This window comes from Cinclus cinclus, chromosome 6 (assembly GCF_963662255.1).
Source record: "Cinclus cinclus chromosome 6, bCinCin1.1, whole genome shotgun sequence".
NCBI lineage: Eukaryota > Metazoa > Chordata > Aves > Passeriformes > Cinclidae > Cinclus > Cinclus cinclus.
In genome coordinates, this window is record NC_085051.1 from 43,498,346 (window position 1) to 43,517,267 (window position 18,922).

Below are 18,922 nucleotides of genomic sequence, written 5' to 3' on the forward strand. Positions count from 1 at the left end.
AAAGAGACTTTATTGTTTTCTCTGCTTAAAATACAGCTTATGATTGACAGTGTCTTAGAACACTTCTCTGTGTGTTTTCTGATTTTTATTTTATACCTTGTGTGAAAAGAGATTATTCCTGAAAACAGGTTTTTAATTTCTCACTTATTAGCCTTGGGTAGGAGACCACATAAAAAAATCTCTAACACATTACATCTTGAAATAATTTCTAATAGCCATTTATTTATATATTGTTGTTTTGCCACATTTAGTTTTCACCAGTTCTGTTAATATTTGGTACTGGACATTTTAAATTCTCCTCTCCTTTATTAAACCTTCTTTCATTTAGCCTTTTTTATTTCAAACTCCTTCTCACCTTCCTTCCCCCCACCACATACACTCCTCCCTATCATCTCCCCATTTCCTTGCTGCAATCGATAACGAATGTGTGCTTCCATCTGTTCAGAAAGAACAGAGGCCAGACCAGATGTGACCTGTGATTTACCAAATGGGACGCAAACACAAGGAATGTTGTCTGCCATCTGTTGATGCAGAAACCAGTAGAGCTGGACTAGAATTTCAGCAGAGCTCTCCCACTGAGGAACTGCAAAGCAAATTCATCTGTTTCATTTTTTTCCTCCTCCTCTGACCTGACAGTTCCTCTGCATGAAGTGTCTTGCAATGAAGCTGTAAGAGTTTACATCTAAATGGCTGTACTCTAGGGAAAATACAAGTAGGCTTTCACAGCTTATGCTTTTTGTATTTCTACCAGAAACAGAAGTACAAAGATGATACTTCTCTCTACAGCAAACTGATACGTGAAGCTGCTCTCTGAAATGGATTTCCTCCCTGGTTTTCCTCCTTGTCTTCTCCCCTTCTTTTTAGTGCACTTGAAAGGGACCTGAGACTGCTGAAGGAAATGAAGCAGGTGTTAGTAACAGTTACCAAAAAAGATCCTTGTCTCCACTTCATTCTACTTCCAAATTACCCCACCAAGGAACATCTGGTTTCTGTTCCAACAGAGGAAATGCACAATATCGGGAGTAATCCTTATGTGTAATCTATGGTATATTCTTATGTACTGATGCAATTTGTAATGTACCAGTTGAAAACACAAGGATTGTTTGAAATGATAGTGCAGTGACCAAAAATTCAAAATGGAGCTGACGGAAAATTGGGATTCAGGGCTGTTCATATGTGGGAACATTTTCAAATTTTACATGCTAATGATTCCTATTGAATAGAACCTGAAAATATTATAAAGGCCAGGGACACCTTCAGTGCTTTTCTGTGTTTGATGTAAACTGAAGCACTATAAAGCCAGCAGAGATTTCTATCCACTTATTTTCTTATAGCTCCAGCAGAAGAGCTTGAGCTGGAGAGCAGGGGAAATAGTAATTCACTTGCAGGCACCAGTTTTCCACCTCCAAGAATGAAGTTTTATTATACTAGTATGGATTTAAAATAAGATATTCTCTCTCCAGGCTGCTACCTGAAATTTTTGGGTTAGCATTCATAGTTTTGAATGTTGCAGCTAGAGGAAATTTAGGATTTAAGATCCTTGAAGATAACTTTTCAGTCTTGTGTGCAGACTGTGTCTAGCATTCCACCCTGAAAAGGCTATTCCTTTATCAATAAATTACAGCTTTATAGATAGCAACTCCTAAAAATTACATTTGTTTGAAATTAGAAGAAAAAACATAATCTGAAAAGACAGAAAGGTCCAAGAATCTTGGTAACAATGTTCACAGCTCGCGTTGTTGTTGTTGTTGTTATTGTTGTCCCTGATGTTCCACAAATGTTCCTAAATGATTTGGAGGTCTAGAGCAAGTTCAGGTTTCATACTCAATTTTTCCTCCACCCTGTTCAGGAGACATACATCAAAATGATTGACTTCCTTTTTGTACAGTGTAGAAGTGGAGGTGTCAGGTAGGTGTGAAGAGAAAGCTAAGCAGCGTTTCTAAAACAGTCATTAGACTTTTTCTAAGTATATTTTAAACTGCTCACCTTCACAATCTTCTGGGTTCTGTCTTGTCACTTATTTTTAATTTCTTTGGTTTCTCTGGAGTTTTTGTCTTTTTTTTGGGGGGGGGGGGGTGGGGGTAGTGTGGTTTGTGTTTTGTTTTTTTTTTGTTACTTTTTAATTATTTTTTCCTTTTTGACACTGAGAGCAGAATACACAAAATACTGAATCAGAGAGAAATACTTTTGTCAAAAGATAAGTCTACTTGCTTATGCTTTGCTTCTTTGTTGATAGGCAGTGATCAGTCATTAACAAGCAGCCTGTCAAAGCAACTTTAGCATAGAAAAAATCCTTTCCAAATGAGAATTAATGGGGAAAAGAAAATGATCTTTTCATATTCACAGCTCTCATAATGTATGGCAATTTATCTCAGGAAGGGCTGGGAATCAATTAAGCATGAATGATGTATAGGAAGGTGGAATGTGACCTTAACAAGTTGTCTTGTCTCTTGTCTTGATGTTTCCATCTGTTTTGCACAAAAAATGATCTGATAATGTGGTAAGGGGGTAGATATGATTTCTGAGGGAGCAGTCATTATGGGCCACTGTCTTCCCAGACATGATAAGTTTAATCCAAGTTGCCTGGGAGGTAAGAAGTCATAAAATATTTTATCTGAGACAAGTGCAAAAATACTCATAAACTCAAAGGTTAATCACTGCACCAAAAGAACAGATGAAGGAGACAGGGCAGTTTTATGTGTCTCTGTGTGATGTCCTTATTAATCATGGTTCCCCATTTGCTTTAAGTATGCCTCATGTATTTTCTTTTGAAAACCAAATGGATAGACAGAGAAAGAAATAGAAGACTATTGCTATATCATGTTAAACAGTTCTGCCTTTCTTGTATCACTTATTTAAGGGACTGCATTACAGCAAGGATATATACTAATTTATTCAGTGACTGACCAAATATTCCCTTCAGATAAAACCCTAAACTTCCTCCTCTGTGAGTCATTATGGATAAGAATGAAATTTGAAAGACTACTGATTAAGAAATTGTGGAAAGATGGCTGGGGACCGTGTAGAAAAATGGCTGGGGGATAAAATTAGAGGAAACTAAGAGGTTATATTCACATCCTAACAGAATTTATAGAGTAAAATTATAGAGTAAAATGCAGCTGCTGCTTCCTGGATGGAATGCAGTTGACATGCTCAAAAACTACCCCCTAAAACTGTGTTTCCCCACAGCAACAATCTGCAACCGTAGCACCTGCAAAGTGTAATGGAACAGAGGGTGGAGCAGAGTGGAAACTCCTCAGCCAGGTTCTGTTGAAATCTTTTCAGGGAGGGGAACAGGGAACTGGATGACACTTTGCAGCTGAGAAACTGCATAACACCTGTCAGCCAAGGGAGACAGGAGATTCTGCTGCTGAGCCAACAGCTGCGGAGAAATCATTCTCCTTGGATGAACTTGCTTCATTATAGCCTAATTATAATATTAAAACACAACTCCACCCCGAATTTACCCACCCCCAGGGTACTCCCACCCCTACAAGGCATGGCCTCCATATTTTTTGATTGTATCTTTAAAAGTGAAATGAAAGAACTTTATTCCAATCAGTGACAAAGTTGTTTAAAGGTGACTAGTCACTCACGCTCCACCTAAACATAGAGAAATAGTATATGAATAGGAAGAGAATGGGGAGAAGATAGGGAGGAGTCCATTGCAACTGCTGGCATCAGTCAGCAGGCTGAAAATATCTTCTCCATATGGACACCTACTGGAGGTGAACAACACTTCAGATAGCATCACTGACAATCCTCTAACCTAACCTGTCACAGTGATATTCTGTAAACTGTTGGAGTGAGTCATTCGTGAGTGCTGGCAGTTACTGGCAGTGGGTAACATTATCATATAAAGTACAAGACCCACTGAGGGACTCCCTTACCCTGTTGGTGTGTGTCCCTGACTAAGTGGAACCACCCTCTGACCCAGCAAGACTGCTCAGTGAAGGGTCCCCATAACAGGATTCTAACAGGCTGGTCAGCACAAGAGTGCTTTCCTGGGGACTGACAAAAATCAAACACTAAGTGTTGAGGAAATCTCCCCACACTAAGAATAGGCAAAATCTCCCCTTTTCATGAGAGAGAGACACAGGAGTGATCTGAAGACATGTGATCTGTATGGTTGGGCTATCAGCTAGGGGGAGGAAATGTCTGTATGATTCAGCTAATGGTAGAGGTTAAGGGTTCAAATATGGACAGGTACCCAGTAATGAGGATATTTCTCTTGGGGACTATGGTGGCATCAATACTATTTAAAATCATCATTAGCAACTTGGCCAGTAGGATAGATTGCATCCTCAGCAGTTCCATGGGTGACATTAAGATGAGCTCACACAGCTCAGCAAAAATGAATGCATTGTTTCACCAGAGGCAGAGTTACTCCATGCAACAGTGCATGCTTGGGGCTGACTGGCAGGAAAGTAGTTTTGCAAAAAGGACATAGTAGTCTCAGCAGACAAAAATTGTGCATGGATCAGCAATGTACCCTTGCACCAGTGAAGGCTAACCTCAAGAGTGTAGTCAGCAGGTCAAAAGGAGTTTATTTCTTCTTCTTTGACACCTAGAGACCAAATTTAGAACATTATATAAAATTTTAGGGTTGTCACTAAAAGTAAGATGTTGACAGACTAGAACAAGTCAGTGGAAGGTCATCAAGATGTTTAAGGGGTCAGAGAACCTGATGTATAAATAGAATTTTTTCAGGCTGAAGAATAGATTAAGTGGAGATCTGATGTCTGCTTTCACTTGACTAACTGGAGGATAAAGAAAAGACTTTACTTGATGGTCTACATCAAAAGTATAAAAAGCAATGACCACACAATGCAATAAAGGAAATTCAGGTTACATAAAAGAAACCAGAATATTCCTTCCTTTTAAGCATGGTCACAGACTGGCACAGGTTGTTCAGAGAGGCTGGGGAGTGTCCATGTTTAGAGATCTTCACGGCTTTACTGGAAAGACCCAATGCAAGCTATTCTATTTTCATGGGTTCAACTTAGCAGATAGTCCTTCTCTGACACAGTGGACTGGATGGTTTCCAAAGCTCTGGTCTGGACCAGTATTCCATTATTTAAGGACTCCTTTCCATTCACTTTCTCCCTGTAAAATGATGTTCACAGCAGATACCTATATATCTCCAACTAAAGTATAAGCCTTTTTTTTGATTTTTTTGGATTGTAGTGGTAATTTTATTGAAACTATCATTTTAAGCTATCAGACCAATAATAAGTAGACTGTGCAATGTCAAAAACTTTCTGCAAATCCAAGGTGAATGTAGGTAAAATTCAGGGGGAAAAAAACACAGCAAAGGATGATTTTATCTTACAATGTAAGTGCACGGAGAGGCCAATAGTATTATCAATACAAATTAAAACCAGAATGACTGTATTAAATATCTTTCTTAGTTGAGCTCTGAGTGCTAAGAGAATTTCTGAATTTGTAACCTTTTCTAATTCTTAAAAAGAGGATTTTGCTTGGATGTCTCATAAAAATAAAATAAAAATAAAAAGTTATGTCATGATTCTGAATTTCTACTTTTTAAAGACCTTGTCAAAAAAAGGGTCCAACTACTTCTTTTTGCTTTTCTGCATCTCAATACACACCCTTCTGAAGAAAATTTGGTATCTACATTCTGTAGCATTCATGATTTATCTAACCTAAGTTCAGACTATTTTCTCCAACAGAGCACAATTTTTGCTTTCATATCATGTAGTTACTGTAAACAGCCATAGGCTGTTTGTGAGGAAAGACATTCAGGATGATTTCGTATTTTAATATAACCATTACAAATAGCTCAATACTTTTTTCTCTTTATTTTTATTTTTGAACTTAGTAATATTTTGCCCATGTGCTAGAAAACAATGTTATTTATGTTCCCCAATATGAGGAAAACATGAGACTAGGTCTCATTTTCAGCACTGGCCTGGAACAGGATTTGAGTTACAGCAGTTCATAAATGACTTAATTTATATTTTATGTTGCTACACGGAATGGATCCAGCAACCTCTTTGGGGAAAGACTAGAAAATGATCTCAAATGCATTAACTGGCTTATTACATTTTGGGCTTTGTAGTTCAATGACATAATAAGAAATTGAAAATACCCAATCAGAACACTTTAGCTGGCTCTATTTTTGAAGAAATAACCCACAGTGTAGATTTTAAAAGTCAAATAATTATTTTTGGAGCTAAGAATGCATAGAAAATTGTTCTCATAGAAACAGAAATTAGGAAATGAGTTTATTGAAACGGAATTTGAGAGGTTTACTAAATATATCTGCCTCTTTCCATAATCTGTGGACTGAAATGAAAATATTTCTTGGGGTTTTTTTAATGTCAGGTCTATGTAGTTCTGATAGTACTAGAAATTATAGATCTTCTTTAGTTATTAACAGTAAATATCAGAAAACATATCTAAATAATTTTACATTTTTCTTTACAAAAAAATATAACCAAAATTTTATTTTAACTGAGGGATCAAAAGCTTAGAGAAATAGGGGCATCAATCAGCTTTTAATTAAAATTGAGGGAAAAAAGAGAAACTTTATAGAAATCATTCTTTGGGAGAAAAGCAAAGCAAGAATTACTAAGTCAAGTTTAGAGGGCAAATATACTTAATATTGTATTCCAGATCGATTATTTATAACAATAACTGAAGTACAGTTGAACAGTTTAACTGTGGGTACTTATCAGAAACTGTCTAAAATTGGATTTATAAAAGAAATCTTCAAATATATTTCTGTTCTAAACTAAGTATATCAGCTACATTTCTAGTGTAGTGAAAATATTTCTGAGTGGCAATTACTCTGGTCTTTGTTGGGAGTCCATTCCAGACAACCTACCCCATCCTTTAGGCTTCCATGAATTTCTCTTTTGAGATCCATTTCTGGTTTTCTCTCTATGTGCTATAAAAGAAGCCTGGGTGACTATCAGGCTAGACACAGTAAATTACATAAATGGAAACATATCTCAAGTGCTGCTTAATCTATTTTGTATTTGCTTATATTTCTATTCAAAGTTCTCAGGTGATCTAAACAGAAAATAATTTTGAGCTGTATGTCCCATTCCATATGCTGGGAAAATATGAATATTTAATGTGTATTAATGGTGCTATCAATAAATTTTGAATCGTTCTAAGTCCTTAAGAGAAAGAAGTTCTCATTTGAAGCTGAATTCAAATGCAAACTGACTGTAAATTGTGACCTATGCAATATTTTGTTTATATTATCTTCAAAAATATGCTTATCCTCAGTTCAAGGATATAACCTTTAAGACAGGAATATTACTCATAAAATTTCAGCTCGAAGTTCAAAAATGTATGAAGCAAAGATTTTATGAGGATCCAGTCCCTACTAACCCAGTGTTCTTGACTCTGATTTTGGAAGAATCTTCTTGTTCCTAAAAGAATACGAATAATAAAATCCTTATAAAATCAAAGATACAAATACTGAAAACAATGTTTTTAATAGAAAATTATGACCTCTTAAAATGAACAGATAAGTGAATGTAACTATTTAACAACTAATGTTGACTGTAAAGAAGTTATTGCACAGTTAATAATCATATTAATAATTAAAGGCAAATTTTTCAGGGAGGCTTTCTAGATTTTTCTTCTTCCCAAAAAGATTTACTTTTTTCTAGAATGTCATTTTGTGCTCATTATCCTCCGACAAAGTTGTAAGCTCCTGTCTCAAAAATTTGCCCTGCAAATGTCAACAATGTTTATCCGTAGCCTGAAAAACCTATAATGTAATCATATTTTTTTTAGTCCCCCACACACAGATCATTAATGCAGCTTTGCAGATAAAGTTCAGTTTGGTAAAACATTTTCTTTAAGTAACAATATTTTTTGTTATTTTTTTCAATTAATTGGTCACCAATTTTTTTAAAATTTCTTGAGGTGTATCTGTTTTCTGTTACTGCAAATTTCCACTTAATCTCTCTATCTAGTAAAAAAACCAAAGATTATTGAAATACTGCTCTGCTGTTTGTCACAGATACTTGTCTCATGCATGCCATCAATCCTGTATAAACCAGTCTCTAAGATTCTTCTCTTTGAGAAGTAAAAAATGATAGAGGAAGCCTGGTCCTACAAAGACAGTGTGGGGGTGTGGGGTACTACTGTCTTCATTCCATTTAATTTCCTTATTTAATATTAACTCTTAAATTACAGGTTAAATCACAGAATCATAGAATAGTTTAGGTTGACAGGGACATTTAGTAGTCCTCTAGTCCAACACTTCTGCAATAAACATAGACATTGTCAACTAGACCAGGTCGCTCAGAGCACTGTCCAAGCTGACCTTGAGTGCCAGGGATCAGACATTCTTCACTTTTCTGGGCAACCTGTGCCACTGCCTCACCATGATGATATGGCCAGTATATTCTGGGGGCCCCTTCTGCTGAATATGTGTATCTCATTTATCACCTCATTTCACCTCTTTTCAGCACTCACTATTCTTTCCTTCATGGGTGCTTCATTTGCAGCCTTCACACAGTCTAGATTTTCCACCTTCTATCATGACATAGATGATATTTGGAATGATTGTTAATTTCCATAAGACTCTGGCTTTTCTGTCACTTTAGAATCCCCAGAACACTGAGCTGCCCAATGAAATATCCAGCTCTCAAGTGCATTTTCTGGCAGTTTGTTTTGTCTTACTCCACTTCTGTTTTGTTTATGTTTGTGTGTGTGTGTGAGTTGATAATGAAATCCACAATATTAAAGCCTTTAAAGTAAGACCCATTGCTTCTGTTCAATAGGAATATTGAGTTGTTAATAATGGAACTGAATTTTACCTGCTGGCCACTATGCAATCTCAAATTATAGGCATCAGAATTCATAACTGTGATTTAGCAGATTTTTGTTTGTTCCCATTTGAGCTGTAAAATGAGCAATGGACACACTAAGCATTCAATTGTCTGAAATTCTTTCACAACAATTTTCTAATATTTGGGACACAAAATTCATAACCTAAATATGTTTGCTTTAGAAATACAATATAGCCTTCATAGACAAAATATTTCAAAGTTCGGCTGAATTACTAAGTCCTGCTTTTAGTAATGAGAAACAAAATATAGAAGTTGTATTTCAGATTTTATAGCAAATTTGTAGTAATGTACATATAGCACCTGGACTTCATTATCAAGTACTGGGACGCTGAGTGATGCTTCCTACATCTTTCAGTCTGTGGTCATACCACTTCCCATACGCAACACCTTGTTGCCACATTTCTCCTAACGTAGAATTGATCAAGATTTGAGATGTTAAACAGACATTCTTTTTGACCTCTGACCAGAAATACAGAACTACCTAAAAGGAGTTAGAGAACTTCATTTCACCACAGGAAACTACTCAATGTTTTCCAGGATTGAGATATTTGCAAGGCTTTTTAGCTATAAAACCACCCCCAGTGCTATATCTAATTTAATAAGAAATTATATTTCCATGCCTACAAGGTCATGATCTAAATTCTCACTCTCATGTATTAGGTGGGAAATTCTTTTAGTATATTTTATTGTCCTGGTCTTGAAAGTGTATTTTCCTGTTGGTAAAGAACTTGTTAAGTAACACAGGTGTTAACTGTGACCATGACTGTAAATGGTGCCAAGTCCTACAGCTATTGTTTTTTAATGACTTAAAACCTGTCATTTTTTAGGAACCCACACCATAATTTTCAAGCAGGTCAAGTAAAGGCAGATAATGAAGAAATACAGATTTAAGGGCTATCTATACCTTACTTTTTAAGTGTTTTTTATACCTCCTGCCATGAAAAGAAGTGATTTGTTGGTAAAGCAAGTATGAGAATTTGGATCTTCCATTCTTACTTGCACTTGACCATTTAAACTTATACCTACAGTATATAAGATTGAAGTACATATAACAACTATATAGTTTTCTTCATGTACTTGTCACGTATTTGTTAATTAATTTAGAAGGATTTCTTAGGATTCATGTTTTTAAAGTACCCTTCTTCTCCATTTCCTCAATATATTTTTTCTGTTTAACTTGATGTGGTATTGTCTTGTAGTATTGTCTTGTTCCTGTTCTGGACTTGAAGCTGTCAGCAGTGAACTGAAGCAAGCTATTTTGGATCCTGGGGTAGGTAGTCAAGTCCTCGTTGTCACTGCATGGGAGGTGTTGCTACAGAGTGCAATCCAAACAGAGCACAGCTTTCTTGGGAGTGTGAGGTATCTGGTCAGTGGTTTGATCTAAGGACATGGAAGAATTCTTATTTGGCATCTGTCTTTGTTTTCCTTTCTCAGTGCAGTTTAATGTGCAAGCATTAATTTGTATTATTCTAGATATCCAATTAGGAATGCTATTTTCCTGCCCTGCCTGTGATAAAATGAGAAACAACTCTTTCATGTTTCTAAACCCACTAGTTTGCACTCTATAACATTTTGATACAACTTTCACAGGTCCTGAAATTATTTTCATATTTCGATTGTTTTAAGTAATATATCTTAAAATATCTTCAATTAAATGAAATATAATATGCATATATGGACACATACTAGCACATAGAAAATTCATTTTCATGTGTATATTTCTTGCTTTATAGGATATATTTTTTCTAAGAATTAGCCAATGCCTGTTATCTGGAATGGCAAAATCCAGTCCACCACCATTTATTATTAATAAATATTTCTGATTAAAGTTTGGAATTGTTCTAAAACATTATTTTGTCATAAGAAAATGTGGGGAAAATAATGATTTCTGCTTTAAATTTAGGCTTTTGCCTTCCAGAGAAGACAGCAGATAAACCACTGAAATAAAGACACTTCTGTAACACCTTTCACAAGTGCTTTCCTCTCCTATGGGCTGAGAATATTTTCTTACTCTTGAAACAAATGATGGTAAAGTTTCCTAAAAGTCCTGCATGGGAAATCACAGGATAAGCCCCCTGACAGACAGAAAGAAGGATAGTAAAAAAATGACAGAAGGACTCAGTTAGGATTTTTTGTTTCAGTATTCACACATCAGGCAGACAATCAATAATCTACGATAGCAGGGCAACAAATTCCAACGGGAAGTCACAGTTTCAGCAATCTAAAGCAACTGAATAAAGCTACAAAATAAACTGCCTGTGAAGCAGTAAAATTTTATGCAGCATAGAGTTCTTATACAGGAAGATCCTTGTGAAAAGAAAAATATATACCTTGAAGATTCTGTGTTTTGGCTTTATGTCTTTTAGTTTGAGGGTGGTTTCTAGGATGAAATTCAAATTGGAAGTGCTTTTAAACCACCAAATCAATTGCACGTAAGTATTTAGTTTTCTAGGGACGCTCTGGTTAGGGCATATTTCATGCAAGAACACTGTTAAAGACAAGGATACCACAGCACTGAAAACAGCCAGAGTATCTGTCTCATTAGTGACATTCTTCCAACCTAATGCACACATCACTGTCAATGCCTGCTTAAAATGTTGCTGGCTATTTCCTGTTATCTGTAAAAGGATTCTTGATCATTCTGTCTATGTGCAAAACCTCTTGAAACACCTGCAAATACTAGCACGTCCTTGATCATATTGTATCATTCATCTTGCCCACGACAATGTCATTGTGACAAAACAGGCAAGGAGTGGAAAGCAAGAATTGCCCTCCTGACCCAGGACTCCTTCAAATTACATGGTGCACCTGAAACTTCGGGAAATATGGATAAAGTATTCCTGTGCTCCCTGAAAGAGTCACAGAATTTTTGCCTAAAAGGAGTAATAAAAAATTTCCATCTCATGAGGGCTGTTAGTTAGGCCATTAGGCTGATGTTAGGCTCACGTAGTCAGAGGGCTGTTAGGGATCATGTTAGGCTGTCAGTACCAGTTGAACTGTAGTGGTTATTGCATGAACATTGGAAAGGGGCCTCGCCAAGAAAGACAAGGGAAAGGAATCCAGAAGTCCAATGCAGGAAGCAGTCTAGGACTACACCAAAGGAAATGCACTGAGAAATCCCTGGAATTGTACTTTAATAAGAATGATGCCAATTTTGATTTTAGACTTTGTGTTACAATTTAAAGACTGTTAGGAATTAGACTTCATATTTAAAACTGCATAAGTCACTATTTGAAAGCACTCTTTGAAAGTGGTATGTTGGAAGAAAAACCCAACAAAAACCCTAAAAAGAATTAAATGCCTAACAAATAATTTTTTGTTAATATTTACTGCCATAGATGTATGTATCTTCCATTTAACCTTGTCAGCAAAACAAATATATATGGGTTTTAGTACATACAATTTCCTAAAGAAATAAGTAGGAATTACATTCTCAAAAATCCACATTTCTATTATTTAGATGTCATGATCTTCATGTATGTTAAACATTCAAAATTTCTCATTAAAAGGAATCACAAATGAGCTGCAACTTCAAATCCAGTTATTAATTCAGCATTACCACTTATAATTTGGGAGCCAATTATTTTTTTTCTGCTACCTATAAAACAGATCTACAAACTAATGACAGCATAAATATTAAAAAAAAATTGGTTTACAAGCTCACTATATTCATAAGCAGCAGCAAAAGTGTCCTATGGAAGCATGTTCTGGGAGCCCCTCCAGAGAGCAGGAGGAAAGAGTGTGGCAATACACAAAACTAAACACATGCAAGATCTATCTGTGCCTAGGGTTGGAGATAGATATTTTAACACACTTTTCCCTTTTCTGTCAAATTACTCAGAATTTTTCTAATCCAACAAGTAGATTTTTAGTAGATCTATTTTTGTATTTACTTCAGCACAGTCTGACTGTGAAACAATTTTCCTTTTACTTCATCTAAGCAAAATCACTGATCTTTACTGTTTCATGATAGAGCTTGCATTGCATGGGTCCAAACTTAGCAACCCGTGCTGTTGCGCAGGTCTCTTAAATCACCTTTTCAGTCTAGATTACTTGAATCTCACTAATCCCAGCTCAGCTAAATGATTGCAAATAATTCCCATTAAAATTGACAGTCTTTCCAAGAAATAACAATTGAAAAATATTGATTCAGGAAGTGTACACAGCATATGTTTACAGTATTTTTGCCTACTTACTGAAATTGAGGGAACCAACGGGCACATAAGTTTGAAATGGAACAAAAATTGATTCAGTTATGCATGGTTAGAAAATGAGGAGCCAGCTCGTCAACTCAGTGGAGCATGCAAAATTCATTTCAATTGTACCTTTAATGCCACAAGTCTGTGTCACTTGGCTTTTGTCTCATTTACTGCTGCAAATTTTTGTTAATCTGTCCTATGTAAATGAAGTTTATTGCAATAATTTGTTCAGGCTCTTGAATATGTATTTTAAAGGTAAAGAAATTTTTGACATGATGATGGACATGACAATGACTTTTATAACAAATATAAATTTTGTTAAAAGTTGCTAGATGTAGTGGACTTCATGGCCCAAGAAATTTTTCCTTCCCAGCCTACTCTCACTGGCTTTGATGCGCTCTTAGAGCCAATGATGGCTCCTCAGTCTGATAGATGGGAAGCTGCCCCACTTCTGCGTGCTCAGGTCCACCTGGCAGAAATGTTGGGAAGCTACTTCATGCATGCTGTTTCAATCACACGTACACACACTCATACAGAGTAGTTATAAACAGCCATAGGGGCCCACCCAGATGGAGATCGATGCCTGATCCACATGAGCACAAACAGCACCGACATAAACAAGCACAACACGGATGGCCCAGTCTAGCTCTTTATCTGTTTCTGGACAGAATTATGAAAAAATGGACTGAGTTGAATATGCACACATAAAGAACATTTGTGCCTTCTGTAGCGGGATCCTTAGTCCTTGGTTTCCTCCAGCTGCTGCTCCACAGGCCTTCATACCCATCACAATAATTGTCCACTTTAACAGCTGGTGTGCAGACCACTTGATGCACAAGGGATATTGAGACAAATTGATATTCGCAAAGATTTACTAGAGCAATCTGTATAGCTGCTGGTACACCTCAACTCTAATAGTGAAATTTCTCTTTATGGAAGAACAATATCAAGATAATTATAATAACAGAGAGAGAGACAGAGAAGAAGAGAGAGAAAAACTCTCCAGTAACTAGACAGGAGTCCCAGAAGTGTCTTCTGCTGGGAGCGATTACCAACAGGGTGTCAGGTGGTGATGGCAATGAAGATAATGATCATCACTTTTCATGATTTTTCAGTAGTTCAATAGTGTTTTATTTGGAACCTGAGAAAATTCTATACTGGTTCATCCAGCTTCTGGCACTCTTTGCAACAAGTTAATTGGTGCTGCACATTAACTGGAAGTTAAGAGTGTGCACACATAGTTGCATTCTATATGTCAGTAATTTAAGTTACTACAATCTACTCTATTGTACACCAGGCCTGATTCTCTCCACTGTAAAGCTAAATTGGCCAAGATAAGATATAAAGAAAAGATGGAAAGATATGTGATTCTGATGCCAATGCTACCATTACATTGTTAAGAACCTACCATAGCCAGAGTTTCAGGGTTTTGCAGGTGCAAGACCTCAAACTAGCCCAAAATTCTTTATAAGATCATTAATTACACACTTATGTGGAGCAAAGAGAACATTCATGTGGAAAATCAGCAGTAACAGAGTTTAAGAAAGAGCAAATGGAGGTGATCAGGGCCAGGGGTCACTCAGACAAGAATGCTGAGCAGCAACCTGCTTACACACTGCTGTTTCATTTTTTCTTGCCTTTTACCTCTTTTTTTCTGACACATATTCCTCATTTTGTACCCCCCTCCACCCTGTCATTAGCCCTTCCCTAAATATCCTGTAAATTTTATATAATCCTAAAATTATCCTCTTCCTGGATCTCATAATAAATCTTCTGCATATTTAGGCAATAATCTCCATTTTGTTTGTGTGGTGATCTGACTCCAGTTTATTCCATTGATGCATCTTGGTGGATTTTACACTAAGGACAATTGCTGTCCTTTTATACTCTTTGAGTAGCTAGTTTGGCTCACTCTGTTTCATTGATTCCTGCACCTACCAAATGCTTTTTTATAATTCTCACCAGGTTCTGTGAGTTTAATATTGATACCTTTCAATTAGATAACCTATCAATGTCTAAGAAATATTTGATCAAAAGTTAGTCAGAGAAGTCCATACAGGAAAAAATATATTGTGTGGAAAGTCTATAATATGCAGAATAAAAACAAAACAAAACATAACAACACCATCTCCCCAAACAATACATAAAAATCCAAAACCAACAGATGACAAAACCAAAACCGAGGAAAAAAATGATGATATATTTGTAAACACAGAGTTTATAGAAGTGCTAGTGCTTATATACTCTTTATATTCAGAAGCAGCCTTACTGCAAAAACTTGCTGACCACACAAATTAGTGTTCTACCAAATGTGTGACAATCCACCTTGGTAAAACTATTGTTGAAAACTTGACTACTAAGGCAGAGTTGGAAAGGCCCCAGCTCTTTGTTTCCTAGACTGGATGTTTCCTGTTATGTCATCCGTCCATTCTTTCACATGTCATACATTCCATACTGGGAAGAAAATCACACAGAATCCAACTTAAAAGTTCATCATGTGCATCATTTGTGTCACTGCCAGTGACAGCCTGTTTAATGCATCACTGCAGTCTCATCACTTTCCTATATTGGTTTTCCAATAACATTGTATAAGTACCAACAGAATAGCATAAATATCTTAGAAAATTGACAGGTATATGTAAGTGCAGAACTAAAATGTAGAAAAGCTTGTGTGGGCTTCAACAAATGTTAAACTTGGTAACTGCTGTGGTAAATATGAATTCAAAGCATTAAAAGTGACAATATTATCCCAAAGTAATAAGATTTTAGAGCAGAATTTGATTTTACTTTTCTTTCCCCATAAATTAAGAATAAAATTTCCAGCTTTTTTTTGTTCTTTCCTGAAAACATTTTTCTTTTGACAATAAATGAATCAGGAAGAAAATGAAATATGAGCTTTTCACATAGTTATCTGAGACTTCAGATGAAGTGTTAGAACAGATATTGTATGTATTTCCAATTGACTCATAGTAATTGGAAATGTAATGGAGGAATGCTTAAATATTTAATGTCTTTCCTTTGTCACAGTTGGATTCATAGACACTATTGAAATAAGTAGGAAACACACAAAAACACTGGTTTTGTACTTGTAAATTAGATCTTCACAAATCAACAAGGTGGATCCATCTAATTCTGAAAAAAAATGTAATTCTCATTTCAGGCTTACTCTTTGAACAGGTTAGATGCTCATTATATTTTATCATTTGGTAGTTTGGGACTGCTGATTTTTAATATTTTGGGGTTTTATTAGGTTAGTCACAAATTATGCCTTTTCCTGACCTAATTGATAAGTTGCTATAGTTCCATACCACAACCAAATGAACTTGCAAATGCGCCACATTGCCCAGAGGTGAACAAAAGGGCTTCAAAGATTTGGAGGGAATTGTATAAATCAGATATTGGCAAACGTTCATTCATTTAGAAGATTTATTTCCTCAGTTATTCTCTTAGATTGGATTCAGCTTTAACCTCCTTGGTGTCTTGTTTAAGGAAATCTGGTTGGTGATATGAAGCATACAGAGAGCAGTGACAGCTCAGGCTGAAGGGAGAAGGGCTGCTCCCACAGGATTTGACACTACACTTGGCACCGAAAAGATGGGAATTACAGAAGTCAGAGTACTTCAGGGTTTTCTGCATGGTTAACCATACTTGCTCAATGAATCTTTAGGGAAGTGTCTGGTAGTCTTACAGCACACATTAGTGGCTCTTAAATGTCCCAGAAAATGTTACCTTTTGAATCCCAGCAGACCATCTCTGCTGCTGTACTCTGTTGAGTCTCAAGTTTTTCCAAGACTTTGCACACATAAATGTTGCTTAAAACAGGAGAGGAGGGGGAAGGGGGGAGAGGTGTCAAATATCTTTGTGAATCTGTGAAATACTAGCTCTAGGGATTTGTTCTTCTGTTTTAAGCACTCACTCCTGCGAAGCTCTTCTACTTTGTTAAAACTGCCGTGCCATTGCATTGAGATTTAATATTAGGTGGAACCAAAGTATTGTCTCAAGAATGACATCCCACATAGAGTAAAACTGAAAATCTTCTTTATATGACCCCCTCTATTTGGCATTGCTGTGTATGCACCTCGAGTTCAGGTCTGGGCCCATCACTGCAAGAAATACATTGAGGTGCTGGAGCATGTCCAGAGAAGGACATCAAAGATTGGAGAGGTCTGGAGCACAGGTCCTGTGAGGAGTGGCTGAGGGAGCTGGGGTTCCCTAGCCTGGAGAAAAGGAGGCTCCGGAGGGGCATTAACTCTCTCTCCAATAACCTGAAAGGAGGCTGCAGCCAGGTGAGGCTTGGCCTCTTCTCCCGGGCAACCAGCAACAGGGCAAGAGGAAATGGATTCAAGCTGCACCCAGGGACGTTCAGGATGGACATCAGGATGAATTTCTTCACTGAACAGGAGGTTAACAGGAACAGGCTGTCCAGGGAAATGTTTGAGTCACAGCCCCTGAAAGTGTTCAAGAAATGACTGGATGTGGCATTTAGCATTCAAAGGTGTTGTTAAGTCAAAGATTGGATTCAATAATTTTGGAGGTTTTTTCCAACCTTAATCATTCTGTGTTTCTATATTTGTGAAAGTGTCACAGTAAAAAAAAATACAAAAAACCTACAGAAATGACCAATGGTAAGATAATTCCAGCTAATTATAGAAATTATGTTTTTAAGGATGAAATTTTTGTTTTGATACTAGATGTTTAGTGGCAACACATTTATAATTTTCACTTGTATTTTATAATGTTGAGTTTACCAGACATCTCAGATTATAACAAGTTTCAGATTTTACTGCAGAGCAAATAATATGGACGATGCTGGCAGCAACAGCAGTGATCAAAATCTATAATTTCAGCTCCTAATCTGTAGAAAAATCTAATAGTTCTAAATTCCTTTCATAAAAATTGAGAGAAAAACATTAGAAGTTTTTGTCTGAAAGCAAACTTGTAAGTTCCAAAATGTTTTGAAAAAACACCATGGTCAAGGTGAAAATGAATTAAGATTATAAGAGCTAAAACCATAACACTAGGAAACTTGTCTACCAAAAAATGTTTCGGCAATCCACATATTTCCTGGATTTGCTAAAGTGTTATTTTCATAAAATCATAGTTTTATCACTCCTGTTTTTTACTCCAACATCTGTCTTAGTTTGTCTTCAGGATCAAATCCTTACCATGATTTCCATGCCACTCTACTAATTTATGTTTCAAAAACCTTGGGTGAGTTACATTATTGAAGAAATGTGATTTTTGACATTAGTGGTGCATAAAATGTCAATGCATACTGAGCCCCTGCTGGAGTGTTTCTTCATGTAAAAAAACCTCAAACATGATTTAGTGAGTAAAGAAGTAATGTTACTTTATATTCAATCAGGCATTCACAGTGTTGTGCTGACTACAAAGGCAGTGTACATAAAAATTAGGATGACACATTAATCAATGACTGCAATGGGACTGGCAGGCCCTGAGTACATTCTTCAGTGCAGTTACTTTTGTATCTATCTTAGCTTTCTGTATATGGTACTTTGAAACCTCTGATTATTAGTCTGCACAAATTAGAATTGTTTTGAGTTCACTGCAGATTGCTGCATCAGGAAAGTGTTATTTTGTGCAGTTCTATAGAGTTGCTATTTTTTGTCTCTAAATGGTTAGTAGCTTTCGTGACCTGAAACCACTGAGATTGGATGTATCCCATATATGTACTTGGAAGGAAAACATGAAATCTATGTAATGTAATTCCTTTATACAGAGTATGTGGAAATGTGCATAAACAACCCACAAGTGCAAACAAATCCTGCTCTGACTGGTCGTCAAAGTATAGGGGTTTTTTTGCAAATCATAACTCCAACTTTGAAATGGTGCTGATTAATAAACTCTTCATAAACTATAAAAAAA